At 33.3% G+C, this 18,520-nt stretch overlaps 1 protein-coding gene across 16 annotated transcripts in view; it reads right to left on the reverse strand.

Moving 5' to 3' along the window:
- The window catches only part of ADGRL2 (adhesion G protein-coupled receptor L2), a 252,611-nt gene that overhangs the window by 153,455 nt on the left and 80,636 nt on the right, over positions 1-18,520 (reverse strand). The window contains exons 1-2 of one of the 16 annotated variants that reach the window (XM_074376149.1): positions 17,830-18,109; positions 17,300-17,428 (exon numbers count right to left, since the gene is read on the reverse strand). The exons of 13 other annotated variants lie outside the window; for them this stretch is intronic. The gene's annotated coding sequence lies outside the window, so the exon portion shown is untranslated. Of the gene's footprint in view, positions 1-696; positions 1,392-17,299; positions 17,429-17,829; positions 18,110-18,520 lie in introns of those variants that run through there. 2 more of the 16 variants (XM_074376156.1, XM_074376153.1) reach the window with 2 other exon arrangements.

The raw sequence follows: 18,520 nt of genomic DNA on the forward strand, positions 1-18,520 counted from the left end.
TAAATAGTACAATATATATGGCCATCCTAATTTGGGAAGACAGACTTCTCACATAACACTCATTAAACTAAATACAAGAAATTGTTCTGGCATTTCACTAAATTAAAATCTTGAAACCCTATAGCAACAATGTACGAATTTAGATTTTATTAATACTTTAAATCAAGCCATACTTATTATTCAGTTTCATATAATGCAATTTATAGTATTTTCTTCTATGAATGCAAGAACACAATGAGATTTTAATCAGATTTTAGTTTTAGTCCCTAGAAAACATTTGGAAGACAGATAACCATCACCAGTAGCCCCCCCCCCGAAAAAACTATCATTTCACAATTAAAAGGCAAAGATAATCCACCTGTGAAATCTAATTACCCACTGAAGAAACTGCAGAAGAATGGCTCCTTGCCTACCAGAAAATATCCCTGATGATAAAATTTGAGCCACCTTTGCTGAAAGTTTATATGCGGTATTAGTTACTGTTCACAGGTTGCTTGATGATTAGATGGTTACACCACAGATTTGTTAAAATAGTTCGTCAAAATTTTTCTTTACATATTTTATCTTACGGCCATTAAAATCTTTCAAAATAGTTCTATTATATTAAGATTTCCTTAACCACTAAATAAAATAAAATTCACACTACAGTGTCAACAATCACATTTAGTTAACTTCCCTTTATTTCATGTTGATTACCTTACGCGATCTGTATTTTCTTCATAACAGATCCACCAGCAGAAAAAGGTTCAGAAGCCAGCCTTCCCACCAGGATACAGTTCTGACAAGTATCCTCCACTGACTTCCTTTTAAAACTGTGAATACATGGGAGGATCCTAATCTTTGGGACGATGCGGGGGCAGGGATTTTAAGCTGTGATTGTAGATCGGGGAGAAAACCTACCAAAAAAATTAAAATCTACTTGGATGGTTTTCATACGGTAATTCAGTCAGGCATCAGATCATAAGAGTAAAGGGAGGAAAACAATTTATTCTTTTTACTCAGTCACATAGTAAAATTGGAAGCAGAAAATACTGATATTTTCAGGTGAATGGGGTATACATCAACACTTTTTGTTTTCAGTATCAGAACATCAATTTTGATAAAGCCAGTCAGGTCAGTCACTGACATATCAGCTAAGGAAGATAGCAGGAATAATACAAAACCCAATAATAAAAACATAATCGAAAGTTCTGAGCAGAATTGAGAATGGAGGAAAAGAGAATCTCCCGAGCAAAAATGACAGAAAAAAATAAAACAAATCTAAAGAGTTGAAAATGGATGTCAAAAGACAGGCCACTTAAATATGTGAACCAAAGGGAACCAAATTTAATCCACGTCAATAATGATAATAATTATTTACTAAGAGCTTTCCACGTATGAAGCTCTAGCAAGCACTGAGAGAACCGCATCACACAAATTTTCTCTATTAAATGGAAGCAAGAATACTTTTGGATTACCACAGAAAAATGAGTGCTAACTCTTTTACCTTTATAGTTCCTATATCCACAAGAGGAAACTGAAGCTGGTTAGGTCCTAGTGCATTTTATTGTGATCTTCATTATCAATAATTGTTTATTAAAAAATACATTGAGAGCTACTCTCAGTTAATCACTAATGATAGGTGCTGATAGGTGCTTTTGATTGCTGTTCAGCCTTGTCACCCATAATTAACTAGATATAAAGGGTAAGCTATAAACCTAAAAGTTACTGCTGGCTCTTAAGAACGAAAAAGCTATTGAGAAATTGACTTCATTCTTCTTATAATGAACAAGATGTAGCTGGGAAATTTCCTATATACCAACAGTATCTAAGTTCATAATAATAAAAGAGAAAGTCACAATAAAGATAAACTGAAATGAATTTTTTTTTAAAGCTTTCAAAGGGCAGGCTGGTAGCTAAGGAAACATAACAGTATCAGATTAGTTGGTTAAAGAGCTGTTTAAGAATGTTACTAAAATGGCCCGGAACAAAGAGACTATCTCAACAGGTCTAACCATGACAAAAGTTATTCTTTCACTAAATAAAGATATCTCCCTAACCAAATTGTAATAGCTGACTTTTACAGTCTTGAGTAACTTCTAGAAACCTCATATAAAACACAAATAAACCGAAACCCCACACCATAGAGCCTCAAATCCACATAATAAAGGTTTTCTTTTTAATCAGCCCTTGGAAAAAACATGACTACCACTTAAACATATGCAGGTATGTACTTAAGAATCTTTTTAGAGACATCTATAAAGGAAGCAAAATTATATTTTTTCACAAATCACATTAAAAGCATACATATTAACTATTAACTTGAAATAATTTTTGAGCAGCTGATTTTCTTTAGGTATAAGGCAATACCTCAAAGTATTGTCACAAAAATGGGCTCATTCCTCCTCCCCTGCTCTTAAGCAGGCTGATGGAAGGAATGAATGGCTTGCATGGTTCCATAAGGACCCAGGCTTTGATTCCTAGCTCTTCCTCTACCTCGGGTTCAATCAACTGCCAAATTCTACCCTATGGTTACAAAACTTTTCAAACCTGTCTGTTGCCACTGCCCCTTACCTTCTAACCAGGTTTCTGTTTCCTCCAGTATTTCCTTACACTAGTTCAATAGGTTACACCACCTTAAGAGTTAGCAATTAAATATAGGACTTTCTCAATTGAAGATATTAACAGCTTTTTACAGCCTTCATGTTAAAGTCTAACCTTAGTGTACAATAGGCTCTTCATAAACATGCCCCAAACATCCCAGTTTCATCTTCCACTTCCTATGCAATTCACACCCTGCATACACATTCTCCTTAAGTTAACCATTTTCTGTCTTTGTTTTCCCGCACCTTTACCTCTGATTTTTCCTCTTCCTCAAAAAGCCTGCATCTGCTGAAATCCTCCTCCGCCTTCAGGTCTACTTAAATGGATCCTCTTTCTTCCATATTACTCATTTGGAATTCACTCCACCTACCATATATATCCACAGCCTTTCCTCTACACTTCAGGTTAGCATGGCATTATAGTACGCCTTATAATTATTTGTGGAAGGGTCTGTTTTTCTGATGAGATAAGTACCTACAGAGCACACTTCTTACACAATACATTTCTTTAGGCAGGGCCTTAATAAATGGCTGTTCATTTAAAATGAAAAGAATTATAGCCCAGAAGTTAATGGATTAACTAGCTGAAATGTACTTATAGATAAAACTGTTCTTGTAAAGGGTAAACACAATCAATATTTAAAAATACAGACTTTAAGACCAATGGAAGCTAATGCATACTTTTGGTCTGGCAATTCTGACAAACTCGGTACTAGAAGTTCCGTCACATTTTTAAAACCACATGTGCTGCCATAATGATCTCTGTGGCATTGTAGGAAACCAAAAATAACATCTTGAAAGTAAAACCCAAGGCACTATAAATACTGTGAATTATTAAACTAAATCCAAACCATTACCTGTCATTTATACACATTCACCTTTGTCTGGAATGGTTGTTGTGAACTACAGACGCCTAATGTATTTCGAGAACATACCTGCATATGAACGATCCAATTTTTCAAAAGATGATTTGGGTATGACTTTTATTTTAATTAAACTCTCAAAAGAATTCTTTCATAGAGTAAAAATCCTCTACTACTGTGCATCTTAATATAATTTAATTTATCAAAACTAGGAGTAAGAGGTAGGATAATGGCAAAAACTGGATCACTGTAGCGTGGGGGTACCTTCTGGTCCTGAGAAACCTATAAACTGCACAACATAGAAGGATGACAAGGCTGCCCCAAAATTAAGATTTACTTCATTCAAATTTACCTTTATGATCTTAGTTGTACCCTATAAATAAAAAATTGGTTTAGGGAGTTTTAGTTAGATAATAGCCTTGAATATAAGTCCATTCCAAAAATGGAAACATTTGCCTCTCAACTAAACAATCAAATACACTTTTAGGTATCTGCACTATACTCTGACAGATAAAGATAAGTTTATGAATATTATATTTATAATTTAGAACAATTTTTAATTTTTAATATTAGTGATATATATACCTATATATTAAACCAAAAACTATGCTGTTCTAGATTTATCATTCAATTCTTTATTGGTTGTGCTTGCATACAATCAATAAAACTCAAAGTCCATATAAAGGAAGCTCAGTATTAACGATAGGGAGCTTCTAATTTTCACTGAATTGTTAGTTAAAATATTTTTTAATCTATTCATAGATTTTAATCCATTCATTTGTTTTCTTGCAACAACAAAAATGGACTAAAGTTCTACCTTTAAAACTGTTTTTTTACCACCATGATAGGTGATTTAAAAAAATTTTAACCTAGATGTCAAACACTTAAATCTCATTAATTTTTGATTGTATGTTAAAATGATGTAGAATACTGAAGCTTAAATGAGCCTTCAGCATTAAAAAGTCAATTTGATAAGTAAGGAATTAATGTTCAAGTAGGTAAGCGGAGCTTTAAAAATTCAGAGGGTTATAGTTGTGATACTGTCCAAAAATTAACCTTTATAAGCATTGCTAATGAAAATTTTAACTATTTAGCCAAAATGACATATCGTTTCCTGGAATACTTCCTAGTAATTTTAGTTTGACTTTCTAACTACCTGAATTATTGATACCTGTTATAGTTCCCTGTCTAAAAGCTTATCATTATACAGGGTTGCATACTTTCCACTCTTTCTAAATTTCTTTTATGTAATAAATATGAAATTAATGTCAGCATATTAAAATAGTAAAAGTACTACAAAAGTATATTTAAGTCAAGAATTCTAATAGAGATGAGAGAAAATCAATAGACACTTAAGCCTTACACACAATGCAATAATTTATGTTTAGATAACAGAGAAAGCCTAATTTTCAGCCAGAAAAAATGAAATCAAGACAATGCTAAATCCTGGCCAAAAACCAATACATTTATTTGCCTTACCATATTTTTGTTGAAACAAATCTAAATAAAACAAAGTAGGATGAAAGGCCAATCAAAAGCATCAATTGTACTATGTTGTTACCCATATCAATCCTTTTTATACAAAAACTTATCTTTTTTAAAAATATAATTTTATTCATAATACAAGTTTAATTATAGGATGGCAGGATACATGCATTCCTCAAATAATATATTAGATCATATGGAAACACTCTGAAGACCATCACCATATAATGAGATTCCACATTAAACTATACACTGATACTCATCACTAAGTTTTTATCCTTGCTCTTTTTAGGTCAAACAGCAGCTTGCTTGGGAAGTCAAATGAAAAACTGTTGATTTAATTTTTTAAAAAAGAGAAATAAGGCCTTCAGCCGTCAATTCATAAATGAACATCAAATTACTAAAACATCTGAAGAAAACAGTTCATCAGAGACAAATATCAAAAATACAAAAGCAATATACAAAATACCAAAATAGTGTTGAGTACAAAAAAAAAATCTAACATTATCATCAATTTTACAAACACATAGGAATTGTGATGAATTTATTCCTTAAAAACAGGCAAAATCAATTTTAATAAAGCCTAACAAATTAAAGCTATATTTTAGTTTATTTTCAATTAAAAGTTAACATCTTGGTGAGTTAACGACAACCCTCTTGCTACGTTCCTGTTGGTTTTCACAGAATTAACAGGCAATGTAGAGAATGAAGCCTTTAGTCTGCGTAATCTATAAGATTCTCAATATTCTTAAAATACTTAAGCAATGGTTATGCTACAGGGTTTCTCAAGTTAGTACTGTCCTAATTCTTATTCTCTTAATTTTTTAAAGAATATCCTTAAACTATTAAAAATCAATTCTAAATGTTTTTGAAAAAATCAACTCCAGAAAATGCGGATTCTAAGATACTCAAGATTTGTTCTTGGTTTTTTTAATCATGTAATATTATTAACTAATACTTGTCTTAAGAGTATCTATTCTCAGTTAATGAAATCAATTATAGGTTTCCAGGCTGAAATGTTCAGAGAACGCATGCACTTAAACATTTTAGTAAGCCAATACAAGAAAATTAGTGAAAAATAAAAACGAATGGGAGGTGTGGGAGAGTGACTACGTTATTAAAATAGCCAAGTATGAAAGTTACAATTGACCATCAAAGTTTATTATAATTCTATGTCACCACGATTCTACAAAGTATTTTATAAGCACTAATCAACCCTAAATTCCTACAAAGATACAAGTGCTTTTTGAATTGTATTCTTAAATACCTAATGTGCTGCAGATGTTATGTGAATCACACATAGCAGAGTTAAAACAAAGATTCTCTTGAAGTGTAATTCAAGTAATTTCAAAGGGCTAGGTATTTATTTTTACATTTGTTATTGTGGGCTCATAATTACTACTGAGAGATAACAAAGCATTTATTACGATGCTCTGACAAGTAGTAAAACACTGGGCTAACCTATTCCCTTGAACCTGAACCAACTTTTTATTTAAGGCCACTGATATGAGTAATAACAACTATCTTCCTGCTTTGACTTATGTTTGGTCAAAACAAAATACCTTTTGAATCAATAACCTGATTTAAAGAAAATCAAATACAAATTTTTAAAAAATCATTATATAAAAATTCAATGAGTAAATGGGTTTTCTTTTCCTTCTTAAATATAAATCTCAAAAAAGCAGTTTTACGAATCATATTTATATTAAAATACGGAAACCACAAAAATATGAGAGACAAAATTATCCATAAGTAAAAAACATCAGTATTTCTATTTTGAATTTCTGATAGTTCCCTAGGTGTTTTGTTTATTTCTGTACAAGGTAATACAATTATGTTTAAACTATTGGAAATAATTTGTAATATCCTATTTTCTTTTTAAAAATGAATAGAAATTTGATATTCTAGAATCTTAACATTTTCATTCTTTAATCCAGTTTTGAATTAGCAATATGTGAATGTCACAAAACCATACTACACAAAGTAAACAAAATAAAAATAGTCTTTTATAAACCTTTGCTAGACTTCAGTTTGAATAAGTCTACCAAATAGACAAAAGGAAATGTCTTTGAAACATAAAAGCCAAAAAGAAAGTAATATTGTTTATTTTTATAATTAAAATGAAAACAGTAGTTTTTAAATCCTGGTTATAAGATAATTTAAAATACATTTAAAAATTATTTTCCAATACAGTTATTAAAACATGCAGATTCATAGTTTTGTGTTCCAGACTCTTCACATAGGTACATATAAAATTTTGAATAAATATTATTTGGCGTTTATTACATGTTTTGTTAATTTTCGTTTAAAATGTTAACATGTTAAAATATATGACTCGGTTCAAAGAGTATAAAACATTTCATCTATTTTTTAATAGGAACTTCCATTTTTATAAAATTTACACTAAAAAAGACTGTTTCATATCTATACTCCTAATACATTACCCTCATCTGGAGAATTATTCTTCATATTATATTTTACTCATAGCTTATTTAAAAAAGCAATCTGCTCATATAGATGCAGGAACAATTAATAAATACACATTTACTCAGTATAATATACAAATGAGAGGGTGTTTTACCGTAACTCATGTTCTTTTTTTAGTATACATTCAAGAATGCTTAATAAAAATTTCTTCAGTAATTTATAAAGAATGTCAGTATTTTAAACTGAAAAGCAGCTGCCAATTAACTTCCTCGTCATAAACAACCCCAGTTTTATAATAATGATTTCATTAACTTTTCAATAACACATTTTCTTTACAATTAATTCAAATCTCATTATTTTAAAAATCACTCAGCAGTCTACCTTCAAATTTAAGATAAAACAAATAGCACTTACCCTAGCTGTGCCTTTCCAATAACCTCACAGAAGTTATGCACTCCCTGACAGTTACTGTTCCTCACGTAATAATTTTCCTGGAATGAATTCTCTCTAGTAACCCTTACCTCACTGTGAAAGGAGGTGTGGAATTTGAGGGAAAAGGGTAAAGAACTGTTATATCAGATTCCATTATCCAGTACCTATCATATTTAGCACCAACTATGATAAGAAATCTTATCATATTATTTAAGGCAAGAAAAAAAGTTGGCAGTACAGGATACCCAGCAATAATTCTATAGAAAGGAGCATTTGGACACTTTTGAAAAACATACCATCATAATCCTATTGAAATGTAATTGCTGTTGCTAATATTCTTACCCTGATATGAAAATGTTCTGCATAAATATAGCACAGACTTGTTAAGATAATGCATGACCATGCTGAGAGGGTAATACTTATACAAAAGCCAATGCCAGTGCCTTAAATCTCTTCATTAGTCAACAGTTTTCATACTTAGAGGGTCATTCTGTATAACAGTAATAATCTTTTCACATTGGTAACGATTAGCTAATAAAATAATAATTCCACAACAGTAAATTTCATCAAGAAATAGCCTTTTAAAATACAAAATAAGTACTTTTGTCACCTCATTCCTTTGTAAACTCAGAGAAAAAATAAACCATTACATCTCTTTTCGAGGATGCATAAGTAGATAACCTTTTTTTCCCCAAAAAATTCTTAAGTAATGTTAGTATTCCAAAATGTAAAATTAAAATAAAACGATTCATTTCTTGTAGAATTTAACACAATATCCTATCCTTAAATTTCCTGGCACAATTAAGTATATGCAAGTAATGTGAAAAATCTGCTCATCACTAAAGCCATCCAAATGCTCCTAGAGGCTTTCCACCCGGATTACCAAAACACCTGCTCGTAAAACTCTCTAGTATTTCTGAGTATCCAGCTAATAATTTCTTAGAAATTTAATTGACACAGGGTTCACAAACAGAAATCAGTTTTTAATCAAGCACTGTCTATCATGCCTGCAATCATTTTTTACCAAGTTAGACAGCACTACGTCACTTAATGTTAGGTCCTTCGTTTCCCTGTTTAAGTGTCACTGCACTGATCGGTCCTTTATTTCAAGCAAAAGTCACTAATGTAAGGTGATCATTTTTGTTTTTAGAAAAGAGCCTAGCCAACTCATCTAATTAATCTATTAATAAATGTAGGGGAATGTAATTTACTCCTTACTGTTTAGTGACCATTTTATATTGTACATAATCTGGAAAACTAAAAAGTTCAGATCTCTTCCAACAATTTTGGGGTATTAAATAAGAAAGAGTTCTGCAGCCATCCTCCCAGAGCCAATTATTAAAAAAATTAAATCTCAAAACGAACCAGATTCATTATTTTCATTATCTCTCAAATTATTTTTACTAATTAAGAAGAGCAAAAAGTACATTTATAATCTGTGAATATAGGAAATGATAAATATCTGGCATATAGTATATTAAATTTCACTAGAATTTGACTAATCCCACAATACTTTATTTTCCTTAGAACAATTTTTCTCAAACAAAAATTTTAAAATATATTAATAAGATAATTTCAGAAGAGAAATTATCCATTTATACTGCCCTGATTATTTTATCTCATATGCAAGCTCCCTCTACAGGTAATAATAAGGGTTAGCAAAAATATTTGAAACATTCAGGCAATTGCCTGCGTAAAGATGCAGGTCACCACAGTATAAAAAACACTATTATCTAGCATTATTCCCTCCTCTTTACCAATTAAGTGATTAAAATAACTGCTCCTGAAAATTTGTGGTTCAACCATGATTATTCTTGTCCTTCATCTTGGTTAAGAATGCAGCTCAAGCAGGCAGGATACTTAAACTTTTCACAGTCACCCAAGAGCTACTACCTTGCTTACACAGCATCAGCCTGAAATGGCAGACCACCCAAAACAAAGCTGCCCCACCCGCTTATCTGCTGCATCTTCTGATTGCAAAGTAAGCAATAGAAAGCAGCATCTTAGATTTACAGTGAAAGATAAAAAAAAAAATCAATTTTAGATGACTACAGTAACAACTACATTTTCTTCTTATTTAGAACAATTCATAAACTTAAACCAGAAAGTATTTACCTCTGAAAAATAAATATATTTTCATTAACAGAATACAAAACAGGAAAAAAACAGTACAGGATACCCTGTCCTGTTTGAACTGGTTTGCAAAATGTTCTTTATCCCTCCATAATATCTTTCCCAGAATCTGTTTTAGATTTCTGTTTAGATTTACACTCTCCTCTTTCACCATATTCCTTTCCCCAGGTACACAGAGATAAGGTGCATCTCTGCCAAGAGGGAACAAAAAAGCTAAGAACCATTTCAAAATCTTGGGGGTAAAGTGTTGCCCCAAAATGGTTTCTGGACAATGCTTGATGCTCTCCTGCTTTAGACTCCCCCCTTCCAACATGCATACACCACCTTTATAGCATATACACAGTAACTGTAAATTTGAGGCAAATTCAGTTTGACTTACCTATAAATGAACTGACAGGCTTATAAAAAGTGATTTTTTTTAAAAAAAAAACTAAGATTCTTATTAAACAAAAAAATTATCAAAGATATGCTAACTCATGCTAAAATGTACAGAAATATCATACAGATATTATGTTTCTTTTTTCCAATTAAACAAAGAAAATAAGGTTAATGGGAAAGACAACTTATAATAAGCAGGGTTTTTAGTGAGTTATTTACTCAAAAGAAAGAAAATTTTGTTTCACTTATATTTTTAAATATTCAGGCTGTAGACCTGGTTTGAAACCAAAGAAAATATGAAAAGAGGCTTCCATCAAGGTTATGGATGACAAAGCATTTGCAGCAGAAAAAAACAAAGGGGGTCAGGTGTTCCCCCTCTTACTCATCAACACAGCTATCAAGAGGAAGCACATAATAGTCAAATGTCTTTCACATGACAAACAGAACTCTGAAAAGGACAAAAACAGCTAAATGTCCTTAGTAAAAGTGAAAATATCTAGAACATCATAATTTTAGTATAATTATTTGTTCATGCAATGAAGCAAAATGAAGCATTTTTGAATTACGTCCATCTTTTATTAAATGGAAAACAAGGTATATAAAATAGATCAATTCCTCATTTAATACATTAAGAATCCTTTATCAATTCTATGAAAATATGTGCAATCACTGGGATACAAATGCATAAGCTTACAACATCACCAAAATTAATGTTTCCCAAACTGTCTTGGACATTAATCATAGAAAAGCCAGGAATTTGAAGATTTAAAACACATCATAAGCATCCTGGGATTAAGAACATAAAGAAAATGCTATATATAAAATGTGTTCTGTAATTTCTAGTCAAAAGCCACAGAAATAAACAGTAAAAAAGGGTAGGCTTTTAAAGCAGAGGAATAAAATTCCTGCAAGGAAGCTACCAGTAGAATAAAGAAATAATAATTTCAAATAGAAATACTTCGCTTCAAGGTAAAGACACAGAGAAAATAGTTTTCAACATTATTTTTTTTGTAGTAAATTGTAATTGAGAACTGATTAAGTAAATATAATCTATATAAAACAGAAATATTCTATCAACCAAAACCTCGTCTAAAATCTTGTAATGATTCACCCATTACATGGAGAACTAGTGCCACAACATTTAATTTTAAGAAAAAATGAAATTAGAACTCATTTTTTAAAACAAAACAGAGAAATTTCTCTTTTCCTCTCTCTACAGATAGACACTATTTACTACTCTCTACAAGAAAAAGCATTAGTCAAATGCAAGGTCACCTAGACCGCCCCCGACATCCAAGAACCATTTTTGACAGTAACTGGGGTTAGATTATTCTGTCATCTAAATCCAGTGGTATAATCTGTGTGAGGTGTGGACTGATGTAAAAACACCTACAAAATGAAGCAAAGTGTGGACAACACAAGAATTTCCTGGCCCAAAGGTAGCAGATACCTTTGAGAACAAAACAGAGTGCAAATAAGTCTATCATTTTCAAAATCAGTTTAAAAAAATCTTAATCATACATATTTTACATTTTAAACTTGCATCTGTGCTAATTTTTTGCCAATCCTCTCAATAAAGGTTGATATATGCAAAGACACAGAATATAAATTGTATGGTTATGTAAGTATGTTTGTATATATATTTGACCAAGAAAGGACTTAAAAGAGTATTATCTAATAAATTGAAAGAGCAAAATTAAGTCCTTTCTCTTTTATTAGGAATCTCATAGTGCATTCTTCTTTGCTACTGCAGTGGCTAAAGATTTTGTTATTCACGCAGAAGACAGAGAGTTGTATCTAGTTTTATCCTAACAAATAATGTGTTTGAATTAAGTCAAAAGTTGACCATCTTTTCAACTTCTATCTTTAATTTCAGAGAACTAATTGTTTTTATTTGTTTCTTTTTTCTGCTGTAACGTAAAACATTTTCAAAATCACTTCATGTATCTTAAAACAATTGAGATTTGGCCATCAATTTAAGAAGTTAACTTCTGCTTAACCTACCTGCTTTTCAATCTTGTATTTCTTTAATCTTATATTTCTATTTTTATTGAAGTATTGAATCTATCCTTTAAAAAAGTCCCCCAAAGATTCTTCAGCTTTAAGTAGGTTTCTTTTAAGCAACTATATTTCAACACTGAAATTCAGATTAAGGTATAATCCCTATGTGTGAATTTTAATGTTTATAATGTACTCCTCGCAGATTGGAAAAATCAATGACAAGACCAACAGGGGCCCGTTTTGCTCAGCATACGTTTTCTTGTCAGGTCGTGATTAATGCTGTGCTCTGTAGAGGGAGACATTACATCCGGGCTAAAACAGACCTAAATTTTACCCTCAGGCAGAAATCTGATTTAAACATCTCTATTTAAAGTGACATTTGTCCTCCCTTTTCAACTGGTTTCCCAAGAAATTCCAGGAAGTTGACTTCATGACCTAAAAACAGCCGGGTGGCTGTGAGTAGCAGTTGTGCTGGTTCTTGTACTTCAGTAAATCTGGGTGCCAGAATGAATCCAGGTGGTAATAAAACAGGTGCCCAGCTATCTGCTCCGATGAATCCCACGCCACTTTATTGCTGTAAGAATTTAAGATGTAGAGTGCTCTATAATTCTAGAGTCTGTAAATTTTCTAATGTGTTTCTGTTGCTGATAATAACCTAGCTATTCCTACCAATAGACTAGGTTTCTTTTGATTCATAAAATTACATCTGATTTTTCACTACACTGATTTGAAATATCAACCGATTACAAATTTTAGAAATCCAGCAAAGCAAACAAAGATGGAAAGCAGAAAGAAAAAAATGTTCACATAACAAAAGTCACCGAGTAAACAAGATGTATGCATAAAAAACAGGCACCATTATCCTTATACTGTGAAACATGGTAACTTTTGATATTATTAAGCAATTTAGACACTGCTGGCAAGTTCCTACTAACCAAGGTAATCTAATTTCTGTTGCTTTTCAAAGTAAATTGATTATTTTTCTCTTAGCAGTTCTGGTAATTGAACAAATTTATACAACTGTGATGGGATTTTACTTACCACCACACAATGTATAAAATCCTTTACTAAGACAAACTATATTACTTCACAAAACTGCATTTTTGTTGTAATTAAACAAATTGTATTTAAACGTGTTCTATGCTTCTAAAGCAATCAATAGCACTTTGCTATATAAGCTGCACTTTACTTGCAGGTGTTAAGCACTTGGTTCCTTCATTCCAACTACCTTTCTTTTTTTAAAGATAATTTTTATTTGCAAAATATGGGAATTTTTTTTGGTAAGAAATAGCTTTTTAAAAACTGTTGGACAAGAACATGTTGGAGAGTATCTGCACATTATTGCCTACGTTTAGTCCACCAGATAAATGAACTAAAGAGATTTTTTAAGTACTTTTGGTTGTTTAGGACTTTTTCTTATTCAACACAATGATCCACTTAAAAAAATACCTACTTACATCACAATAGCATTTATGGGATTTTCATAGTTTATAACATATATTTTACAAAACCTATATAACTAAACTCAAAATACCACACTGAAGTCCTGAATAAAATTTAGGAATTAGATCTAGTTTTAGTTAATCCTCTAAAGTTATCACATTAGGTCAAGAAAAATGTCACTATTTTAGAACTCTAATTCTGTAATTCCAATAATTAGCTATCTCTAAGTTAACCTACTTCCTTAACCTTTTTCTTAAAGCATTAAAAACAATAATAATCACTACTTGACCAATCTTGAGTAGCAAAGATTTCAGATAACAGTCCCAATTTTTTGATAACATCAAGTCTAATTACAGTAATCTGGGTGATTAAATACTTTTCAACCTTTCAACCTTAAATCAAGAATTATTTGAAGAGATGAATATTTGGGTGGGGCTACAGACTAATTAGTCTTATGTAAGAGAGAAGTTAACTAAACTATGATTTAATCTATCTTTGAAAATAAAAATGTTTTAATCTTTGTTGAAAACAGTAACAAAACATATCTATTTAGGTAATGTGAACTAATATTTAAACAAATTATCTTAATAACTGATACGACTAAAACACAACAGGATTTTAAGTCCTTCTGGGTCTAGAAGCTAAAGTTGCTGTTTTTAAATAGCAATCCTATACAATACTAAATTCTTCAAATTTCTAAAACTGTATTTAATTTCTAATCTATGTACAAGTACTGTGTACATGGTATCGATTCTCATTAAAACAAAAACAGATTTCTCTCAGGTAGGGATGACGGTAACTGGCCCATACCTTAGAATACATTATAATGCTCTCTTCATCTCATAGTACACCTGTCAGTAAACTCAGTGTTATTGAATATTTATTCACAAAAGTTAGATCAAATAAATATTTTGAGAGAAAATAGAGCAATTACATTTTATTACTATGATGTGCCGATTTCTAGTTACCTCCTGACCTTCCCAACATCTCAATCTTAGCTCTCATATTCCTGTATTACTTAATACACTAAAATATTACTTAAATTTTTTTAATAAAACATGGAAAGCTCCAATAATGATCAAATGAAGTTCTAACCCTAAGTAAACTTTAGTTTTAAAGCTCTCCTCTTGTTAATTTTAAGAAAGGAAACGCCCAGAAGCTTGGTGTTAACGTTTTTGCTCATTGTGAAAATTGCAGCAATAAAAACTCCAAACGCTTGCCTTAAATTAAGACTTGCAGTACTCCATATGAGATCTGTATATTTATATTAGTTTTTATAACGTTTGGACGTTTTGTTGTCTGCTTTGATGTTAGTCCATTAATAAGAGTCAAAAGCCTGGAAAAAATTATATTTATTGGAACACTTCAAGTCAAAACCTCAAGTAATTGGTTTGTTCTACCCCACATGATTCAATATTCTCATTTCCCCAACTACCTGCTCCCAGAGCTATCTGCATTTCTAAATTCGTTTTCTGTTGCCAACACATAGTAACCCACAGTGACTGAAGATGGCAGCTGAAGTGCTTCTACAACACATTAATTTTTGTCTAAATAGTCCAATTTGTCATCTTACTGTTGAAAATCTTCTTTTCACTGCATTTTACACATTTAGAAATTTGGTGAATTCAGGATCACCATCATGTAAAATGAAGAGCAATGTTTTCAAGACAATTTTTAGATTATCGCTTATAGCTCTAAAGGATAATGTATTTTCTTTACAGCACTCTGCATTCAAAGCAGACTAGCTAACAGCAACTTAAGTGCAATAACAGCAATTACATCAATGTGGGCTTTTCTGCCTCAAAAGTACTCTTAGACAACTAAAGGGATCAGATAAATAAACTATCATTTACTGATTTCAGGGTAATAATACACAACTTAAATGCCACTAAAAAAATGATCATCCTATTAAACTGAAGATTAAAATGTTAAGTGATTAATAATTATTTTTCCCTCCAAATTTTCACTTTTAAAAGAAAAACAAGGAGTTCTGAACATGAGGATAAAAAGCCCTCCTCTAATGAAAGGACATCAATTCACGGTCAAAATCAACCAACCATCAAAGGTAAAACTATTAAAAATTTGAGCTTACAAATCTCCAAACCATCCCTGAGATTCACTTTCATCTTGAAACTAGGTTTTAGGAAATCTAAAGCTAAATAAATAAAACCAATTATTTCTCCAGAAGTTGAAGATAAAAGTTCTCCCTTGACCCATTTGCTCACCAAAAAATGATTCAAATGACCCAAGTACTTGTTCTTACTTGTTTCTTCATTAATGGATATTGAGTTGTTAAAAGAAATTCAAAGAACCTATCTCTCTGCAAATTTAAAAAAAGCAGGAGCAAATAATGCTATAAATATTAAGAAAAACAAACCAACTTTAAGCTGAATTCGCGAGTTCACTATGTTTGATAAAATACAAAAATTGAGACAAAATCAATATTCAAATTATCTCTATATACAATTCATGAAAAATTTGAGTATCACTTAGAAAAAAACCTTTTTCAAACTTAAACTTGCAATAGAAGTTGCACTAACAAAGTTCATGTTGAGTTTTAATACTCAACTCTCCACTAATTTTACCTATTAATTTAGCAAGCTTATTAAAAATAAAGTTTCCAAGGTATAGAAATGTGTCCTTTTATCACAAGATTTCTATTGTTTTACACACTAATTAAAAGCCTTTCTTAACCATTTTACTCATGTAACAAAGTGTAGGCCCTAGAAAAGTATTAAGTTAGAAGGAAAAGCTTTTTCACTCTTTCACTCAAGGGACCCCAAAAGACAGGCAACAGTGACTATTGTAAAATAAAAGGTCACCCTTTTTCTAGGAACAAACCATCTATCAAATAGAAAATAATTGTCTTTCCATTTGCAAGGGCTCCACAGCAACAGACAATGTTTTTCGTTCACATAATTACAAAACAGTAAAAGTGCAGAAACACAGCCTGAATCCACCTCCCTATTTTTATCCTTTACAATTCTCATTGCCCTTTGGGCCTCCACTTGGAAGCAAATGGAAGACAGGCTGAAGTTTTCTCAATCGAGCTGAAGCTAAGAAACCTTTGATATGCTAATATCCCCTTCAAACGGTAAGAATTCACACTTGCATTAATTCAAACAATTTGTGCAGAATGATGTGAAATGGCACCTCTTTTAGAGGCAAGCAACAAAAGGAGAGAATCAGAATGTCTGAAGAAACTAAACAACAGAACATTTGTTCTGCAGTATTCTCTCTATCATGCATAAATGTATTGGAGGGTGGAAGGAGGGACAACAAAAAAGTTCCATAACACACCTGAACAGAAGTAGATTTTCTTATAAGGACTTTCTCAAGTATCATTATAAAGATAGAGTTATAACTAAGTTAGAGTTACAAAGTTACCTTTTACCTAGGTCAGGAGTCCCATCACAACTGGGAATGTTGCCAAAGACATCACACAAACTACTTTTCTGCTATGGACGCATTCTGCCGCCTTAGTGCCAATCTTTTAAGTTTTGTCCAAGATCAAACTTGATTTAGTAAGAGACAACCCAACAGGCAATTATTTACCAAACGGATGTGACTTTTCCTCATTGTGCAACTCGAGTCGAGCAAAGAGCAAACTCGGTGGGGCTCGTTCCAGACACAAACACTGACAGGGAAATGAATGGACAAACCACGTTCGTTAAATCTACGCCTCTGGAAGAGAGAAGTATACATAGTGTAAAGAATGCGAAAGAAAATTTAAAAATTGGGGGCAGGGGCGGGGAGGAGAGTGCCTAAGAACCTGGCCTTTGTAACGGGAACCATATGGTTGGTGGTTGCGGCTCAGACGCTCCCAGGCTGCTTGGAGAAGCTGCTCAGCAGCCTGACACCTTTCAAGGAACAGGAGGAAAACATTTCCTCGGTCTGAATCCAAGACAACACAGTTTGCATCAGGAAAAACGGAATGAGGGGGCCAGGCAAAGGGGAAAGGGTAAGGGAGGAGGAGTCCATACAAGATGGGGAAAGAGACGGACACCGCAGGACTTGCCCCTACAACTACGCTTTCAGAGGACAGAGTGAACAGAGAATAGAAAAATATATGAATAGAGACGTACGTTCCTTAGCCGCCGCTCAGCGACACTTTGGCACAAAGTAAAGCTTCCAGCGATTTCCCCTAACCCAAGCCCCGTAGTTTGGCGAAAGGAACAAACTTTCCTGATCCCCAGCGAAGGAGTCTCACAGGCGTGCCTCCCCACTGCTGGGGCGCTTTTGTCGCTCCGCTCGCCCTCGCCTCTCCACCAGAGGGTCTGGTGGCCCCAGCCAATCAAGGAGCCCACGCTCAGTTAGCCCCCCCGGGGGGGTGTCTCCCTTGCCTCGCGCTCCTCCCACGCCTTTTTCTCCCCGCCGCTCCCCACCCAACACCCCCACCCCACAAACCAGGCTTCCCCGGGCTCCCAGCCCCAGCGCTAGACCAAGAGCCCACACCGCGTAACTTCGCCCGCAGGCCCAGCGCGGCCCGCTGCTGCCCTCTCACTGCGGGTGCAGGAGGCTCCCGGCCTCCCCAGGGCCCGCCGGGTGCCGGGCCCAGCCGCCCGCCCACCCCACGGGGCCGTCCCTAATCGTTGTCAGCCCTACCGCCGGCCCGGGCACATCTGGCTGCGCTTTGCTGTCATCCTCGCCTCTCCACACCACCTAACATAACCACCGACGAGAAGAAACAACCACCCGCAACAACTCATCCTATTTCATCCCCCCGCCCCCACCGCCCACTTCCCCTGAACTCGCTCCCAGCGCTCGGCCTCCCCG

The sequence above is a fragment of the Camelus bactrianus genome, chromosome 13 (genome assembly GCF_048773025.1).
Source record: "Camelus bactrianus isolate YW-2024 breed Bactrian camel chromosome 13, ASM4877302v1, whole genome shotgun sequence".
Lineage (NCBI taxonomy): Eukaryota > Metazoa > Chordata > Mammalia > Artiodactyla > Camelidae > Camelus > Camelus bactrianus.